Here is a 7,189-nt window from a genome sequence, read left to right as displayed (position 1 = left end):
ACTCCACGCACATCGGTGTAGTCTTTAGCAAAAAGCCTAGGAAACTTCCTTAGCACACATTTGAACTCCTCTCTTTCATCCTTTGTAAGTGTTGTTGATAGCATACCTTCCAGCATCCCTTCATCTTGAACACCTTCGTTCTCTTGAGGACCTACCTCCTCCAAGCCTTGACAAGAGGTCTCTTGGTTTCTTGGCTTAAACCTTACCCCCATGACTTCAATGGAGGACTCCTCTTCAGTAATGCTGCCGCTACTTTCTTCTTCTGAAGTGTTTTCAGTCCAATCTTCTTCCGTTTCACTTCGAGATGATTCTTCATGGAGCTCCTCTTGGCGTTGCTCCTTCATGTCAAAGACAACCTTCTTGTCATTGTCATTCCTGCAAATTAGCTTTCCACTCTCCCAATCCTGCAAAGCTCGCATTTTCATTAGCCATGGTCTTCCTAGGATAAATGGGTAACCATTTCCCTTGGTAGACATGACATAGAAATCCACAGCCTTCTTAATGCCAAAGGCCTCCACAAAAACATTTTTACAAATGCCTACGCACCTAGCCTTGCTATTGTTTGCCATTTTCACTTTGATTTCAGGTGTCTCATGGATGTGCATGCCTAGTCTTTGCATGAGCCCTTCTGTCATGATGCAAATTTGTGCACCCCCATCCACTAGACCTTTCCTAACCAATCTTCCTTTTATGTAACAATCTAGCACAGGTGTAATATCCTCATTCATTTCAGCATGTGCAATTTTTACAACAGGAAAACTCTCTTTTACCTTTCTCCTAGTGCTAACTGCCTTTGTTAAATCCCTCCTAACTTGTGGGCATAATGCAAGAAACTGAGGCCATGAGATATCAGGACCCTTACCTCGCATGTCTTCCAGCAGGTTGTATAGAGCCATACCATGTCCAAGAGGGAAGTCTTGGAGATTGATACGACGTCGAGTCCTCTTAGCTTCCTTGGTCTCCTTTGCCTTCTTGCCTTGTCCATGGTCACTCTGTGATGGGACACCCTCTTTCTCTTTACCTTTTCCTCGGCCACGCTTAATGCCATTTGCTTCCATGTCAACCTCATTTGAGTTTGTCACCTCTACCACATGCACATTTGGATCTGGCAAAGGTGGAACTCCTTCTACCCCTTGTGGAGGTGGTCTTGGTCCATTTGGTCTTTGTAGAAGCCTTGGTTGTTGACCAGTTCCTTCACCTGCATTCATCACTGGGTAATTCAAGTTAGGTCTCCCTGGCTCCCCACGGGGCCAAGGACAATTATACATCCCATGTCCAGACTCTCCGCAATTCCAACATTGCAAGACTCTCCTAGGTCGTGGATCTCGCTCTTCAGACTTCTTTGCTTGTCCCTTTGGACCTACAGCTTGTGCAAGGTGAATTGACAGGATGCTTAAAGATTCGTTTAACTTCTCAATTACTTCCGCCGTTACCTCAGGAAGCTCCCTCGATGTTGATGCTTGTGACTTACCTTTGGGTCTAAGACCTTCTATTGGAACCTCTCCCCTTAAGCACTTGAGTTTCCTATATTTCTCAGCAGCCCTAGTTTCAGCTGCATCAAAGGTAGCAGGTGCACCCACCTCAACTTTTACCTTAAGGTCAGGAAAGAGTCCGGCTATGAACCTCTCCTTCTTTAGAAATTCTGCACCATCACCAGGGTTAGCAACATTTCGTATCCATAGAGCCCAAAGATGTAGAAACTCTTGCTTGTACAAGTAGTAGTCATCTAAGTCTTTTTGCTTATGAGAAACAATGTCTTGCCATAGTTTTTGAGTGTTTTGGGGATCAAAGAAGTATCTCTTAAAACGATTCAAAACTTCTGTGTAATTCCCCTTAACTTCCTCAGGCAAAGAGTCAAACCAAGTACTAGCATCTTTCCTAAGGACCACCTCAAACATTTCTACACGTTCTTGATCGGTTACTATCCTCTTGATACGGCAAGACATCTTGAAATTTGCTAAAAATAATTCTACATCCTCTCCAGGCTCTCCAAAGAAAAGAGGATATCCAGACATTTGACGTTGGCTCTCCATTGAATTGATTTCAAAGTGATGCGTTTTTGTTTTTTCTTTCTTTAAAAGATTTACACAATAATATTTTCTAAATTGCAATCTATTCTACAACAAAATAAAAATATTCACATCAAATGACCTATGATAATCAATGAGAGGTAGAATGACAGGGTTCGGTGACGCGAGAATTTCTCCTTCTCTTTGGGCACCAAACATGAACACCATACGTTGTTGAAAATGGATTTTCCTACTAATTGCAACGTTTATTCTAATGTGTGGAGTAAAATGAAAGGGAAAAACCTCTATTCCTGGGCCATTATCCATGGCCTATGCATGTCCTAATTCTTAAAATAACACAAAAATATAGATGTCCAAGCTAATATCGTACCTAATGAGAGGCAAAATAAAAGGATTTACCGAAGTGTTTATCTCGGTTAACCTAAGAGGACCTAAAATTCTACGAATTACTCGCTGAAATTGCAACTTAGTACTAACAATTATGTGTACCTTTTGCCTTGCAATGGGAATGAAGGGATCGTACAAATTCTCATGATTCATGCAAGCTACTTGATTATGCTAAAGGTTGAGCCTTCACAAAACATACACAAGCCTGTCCTTAGTGGGGGCACTAATTTGAGGCGGTCCGGGGCGGGCAACAAGAAGAGCAACCTCTAGACACCCTTCAAGGCTCCCGTGCTGCTCAATGGGGCTGGGGCACAACACAACACAAACCAAAACAACAAACCCACAGCAAAAACCCAACTACACAAGGGGCACCACCTAGTTTAAGAGCGAACTAGGATGCAAAAGAGGAGAATCGTTAGAGCAACCCACAAACAAGCAAGGAATTTACACTAATCCTAACACCAATGGAACACTCTCACACACTAAAACACGAGAGACAGAGAGAGAGAGAGAGAGAGAGAGAGAGAGAGAGAGAGAGAGAGAGAGAGAGAGAGAGAGTGCTCGGGCTACATTGAAACGTATCGACAATGATCAAGAAAACACAACTATATATTTAAGAAAGAGAGAGAAAGGGGGAGGGGGTGCTTGTTGCATTAATACCTTCTTACAAATCTGCCATGACAAATCAAAGTGAGATTAGTATTTGTTCAACATAGCTTGCGTAAATTTCACCACAACACATCACAAGAAAAGCCATCCCAATCACTGTCTTAAGGCCAGGGGAGTCCTCTCCACCCTGTCGCCCTCTTACAGTATGTGGGATTTATGGCTAGATTGATGACAACACCAGAGACAAGCTATCAAGAACTTAACAAAAAAACACCAAGACACTTACGCATCATTGTTGTCCATTACTTCACGTTGGAAGGGAGACAAAGTATCCAAGCTTAGTCCAAATCCACCCTCCTTGATTCAGTAAATGTTGGGCTTACACTAGTAGGAGAAATGATAGATTTCCTACTCTCAATTGAATGATCACTCTCTCTCTTACAATGGCATAGAGTTCCCTTGCTAATCCCCTATTACAACACATGCACATGCATAAGACAATGAGCTTCCACTCAAGAGCTCCTTCTAGAGAGGTTGAGCTTGGCTTCTCAAGCTATAGCATAGTGCTCTTTCTTCTCCCCCTTTTTTGTGCTAGCTACACCCTCCTTTTATAGCAATTTTGAAGGCTAGGGTTACTCCTCTAACCATGGTTGGGTTAGATTTTCAGCAATTTATCTAATTTCTTTTGCTTGGAATTTTCAAGAAGTTGGTGGGGAAAGAGAGAGGAGAGAAATGGAGGTGATAGGACTTTTCATAGTGGGATAGTGTTAGTAGAGTTAGTATTTATTTACAAATGGAATTGGATATTTACAATGGGAGTATCCATGTAGGATACAAATAAGGAAGAAAAACTCTTAAGAGGTAAGAAAAGGTGGATTTCTTACAAGGTTGATGCTCCAAGTGTCTTGAGTAGGGTCAATTTTGACGCTTGTTGATGGTCCACTAGCTTTGACGGTACATTTTTTCTCCACTCTTGACCTTCCTTGAGAGACAAGGTAATTGAAGCTGAGTAATCAACCACCATGATGCTGTCTTTTAAGAGAAGAGGCTGAATTTTGTGGTTTTTTTGATAGATATGGGTAAACTGGAGGAGGAAAAATGAGACTAGGTGGTCAATTTTGGAATGGAATTGTGTGTGGGAGGTATGAGTTCACCATGGTTTCTCTTATTCTTCAAGGTTGAGGAGAAGGTGAGTAGGGTGCAAAGAGGAGGGGTGAGAGAGGTGGGGATGATGAGTGGAGAAGTGTGTGTGAAAGAGGAAAATGATAAAGTGGAAGAGAGAGTGTGGCTGCATAACATGGGAAAATTGGGGTCCACTAATAAAATCATAGCTCACAGCTCATAGCTCAAAAAAATATGAAAAAATTTGAGGCAAAAGTTCAGCCCACGAGCTACAACTTTTGTTTGTATCACCTTTTCAAATTCGGAGAGCAAGTGAGCTTTAAAAATTCAGCAAAACCGACCGTTTTTTTCCACTGCACAAGGTCCTTGTGGGGTCCTTCTTTGGATGATTCTTTTGAATACCTCCAAGAGTGAGCCCTCCATAGTGCATGTATGCATGCCACCTACCCTTGACCTTATTTGGTAGGTCTATAATTGAAGATATTGTTGAGATCATGATATAAGTGAATAGTACAACTAAGAAAATCAAATATTGAGGGGTCTAAAAAATATGTACATGTCAAATATAAATAATATAGATGGAAAAATATAAAGGGGTCAAAAGAAATCTCTCTCATTATGAGGCTACCATAAAAAGATAAATATTTTTGGTGTTCTAATTTTTTAGAAAAAAAACAAAATAGATGTAGGAAGGGAAAAATCACAATAGTGAAAAAATATACACATAAATAAAACTAGGTTTTTTGGATTTTTGTTGGGGTGGAGTTACACCAAATATAAGAGAAGCTTACATGAAAATATTTCTATATGGAATAAAGAGTATGAAAAATGGTAAGAAAAAATTGTGGTAATGGTGAGGCAATGTACAGAGCATAAATAACACACACCTAGGTAGAAATATTTAAATAAATACCAAAATAATTATGAAAAAATCTTTTATTTAGGCCCTATATACAAAGGAATATTTACATACGCATGGGCCATAATATACTTATATTTTTTATTTATTTTTGGCTCAACTAGCCCAATGCCTAGCTAATTGAGGGTTTTTTATTTCAGTAAGGAGATATGGGAAAAGTCCCGTGACTCACGCACGCCTATGTACAGTGAAATGGTAGGGATAGCCACAGTGTTTGGGTGATTTTGGTAGGGTGAAGTAACTCACTGTGGTAATTACAAAGAGCCGAAAAACGGCTATCAATATATATACACACACACACACAAAAGATGGAGGTCATATATATATATATATATATATATATATACATATATATACACACACACACACACACACACACAATCATATATAATAGACTGCATTAAATGCAATTCTTGAACCACCATTTAGAAATTAAATGGCTCCTCAAATTTGATGACATATTCCACTGCTACGTATAGTTTGAATGCACATACATTCACACCCATCATATATTAAATGGCATACTAGCTAGTTTAAATGCACTTCTTCAATTATGATTTTTATTATTCTTTGAGCCGTCATAAGATCTTATGCAACTGTCTTTTTGTCTACCTACCAATCTCTCACTCATTAATCTTCACCACTTTCATTAACCTTCACTTCATCTTTAACTTTCATTAACCTTCACCACCTTCACTTAATCCACCACCGCAGTTTTCTCGCATCTCCACCGTGTAATTTTTGCTTGAGAGAATATGTCCAACATGAAAGTGACAGTAACTTGGAAGGCTGGTGGTCAGATAGTCAACCACGAGATTCAATTGAAGGGAAACTCATTGTTGCTTAGTACTTACTATTTGCAGAGTTTGACGCCTCCATCTTGCCATTTTCAATCACTATCTACTCTTATTGAAAGTGATTGTGGCCTAACAACTCTCTTATCACAACCACAGTGGGATATTGAAGGTCATTAGCATTTCTTAATAGATGGATCTTTGTTGACCTTGTTTGAGCTGCTTCATTCAGACACATTTATACAGGTATCTGACAGTGAGAAGGAAAATGATAAAGAGATAACTGAAGATGTTTTAAGCATTGTGCATCTTGAAAGTAGCGGTGACGATATAGGACAGCTCAAAACTCAGTCAATCGTCATTTGGATTCAATAAAATCTAGGGGAAAAAAAGTTAAATGATCTGTTAACATTATGTGGAGCTCCTTTGCAAGTTGCTGAACGTTCACAACATTATGATGGAAATTTGTGCTTTGAGTTGCCTGCAGCTCATGATAAAATAGAACGAATGTCAGGGATGGAACAACGCTTTGATGGTCACTTGTGGACTCGCCCATCTGTTACAACCATGGCAATAGCATGCACAATTCGTCTAAGCCACTGTTTGGGATGCATGCAGTGCAATTATTCAACATGTCCTCATTATTTTAAAGAGCAAGAATTTAATAGAAGAGATTTTCACGGATATTTGGACAGACAGGTCAAGAAGGACTACCTTGCAATGGAAGAGAAAACAACAATAACTTGTCATTATTGTGAGAAGGTTGTTACTTGTGTTGTTGCTTGTCCCTACAAAATCGATTATGTTTTGCCTAAAGATGGTACAATGTCACGACTGGCAATACATGTTGGTAAACATTGTCATAATGTTAAGGCAGGAACCTCTAGGGCTGCTTTTTAAGAGTGCAGAAACTGGTAGGTATAGTACTAAAATTGAAAAGGGTGGCCCAAGAAAAATTCAAATGTTGGTGGCTGAACAACTTGTGCTCAACTTCTTGATTGGTGAGGAAGCTGAAGTTACATCCGATGTACAATTCAATGATTTTTTGGAAGAAATGATGCCACTTGTTCAAAGCAAAGGGTAAGAGAAACTCAGTTTTGTTCCTTGAATTTGTTAATTTTTAAACTATTATGAATTTAACTTTCTTGTGATGCATCATGTAGGTTTTCTTCAATTGTTTCAAAGGAGAGGAAGAGTCAAGGTGTTGCTATTGGGGATGGATATGATAATATTTTATTGCTTCAAAAAAAGTGCATGTTTCCTTTTTTCCATGGGAGTAGATTTCCTGGACAGGGTGAAGAGGATGACAAGTGCTTCTTATTTAAAAT

Source organism: Adiantum capillus-veneris, chromosome 22 (genome assembly GCF_014529385.1).
Source record: "Adiantum capillus-veneris isolate H3 chromosome 22, ASM1452938v2, whole genome shotgun sequence".
Classification (NCBI taxonomy): domain Eukaryota; kingdom Viridiplantae; phylum Streptophyta; class Polypodiopsida; order Polypodiales; family Pteridaceae; genus Adiantum; species Adiantum capillus-veneris.
Note: the sequence above shows the minus strand (reverse complement) of the source record.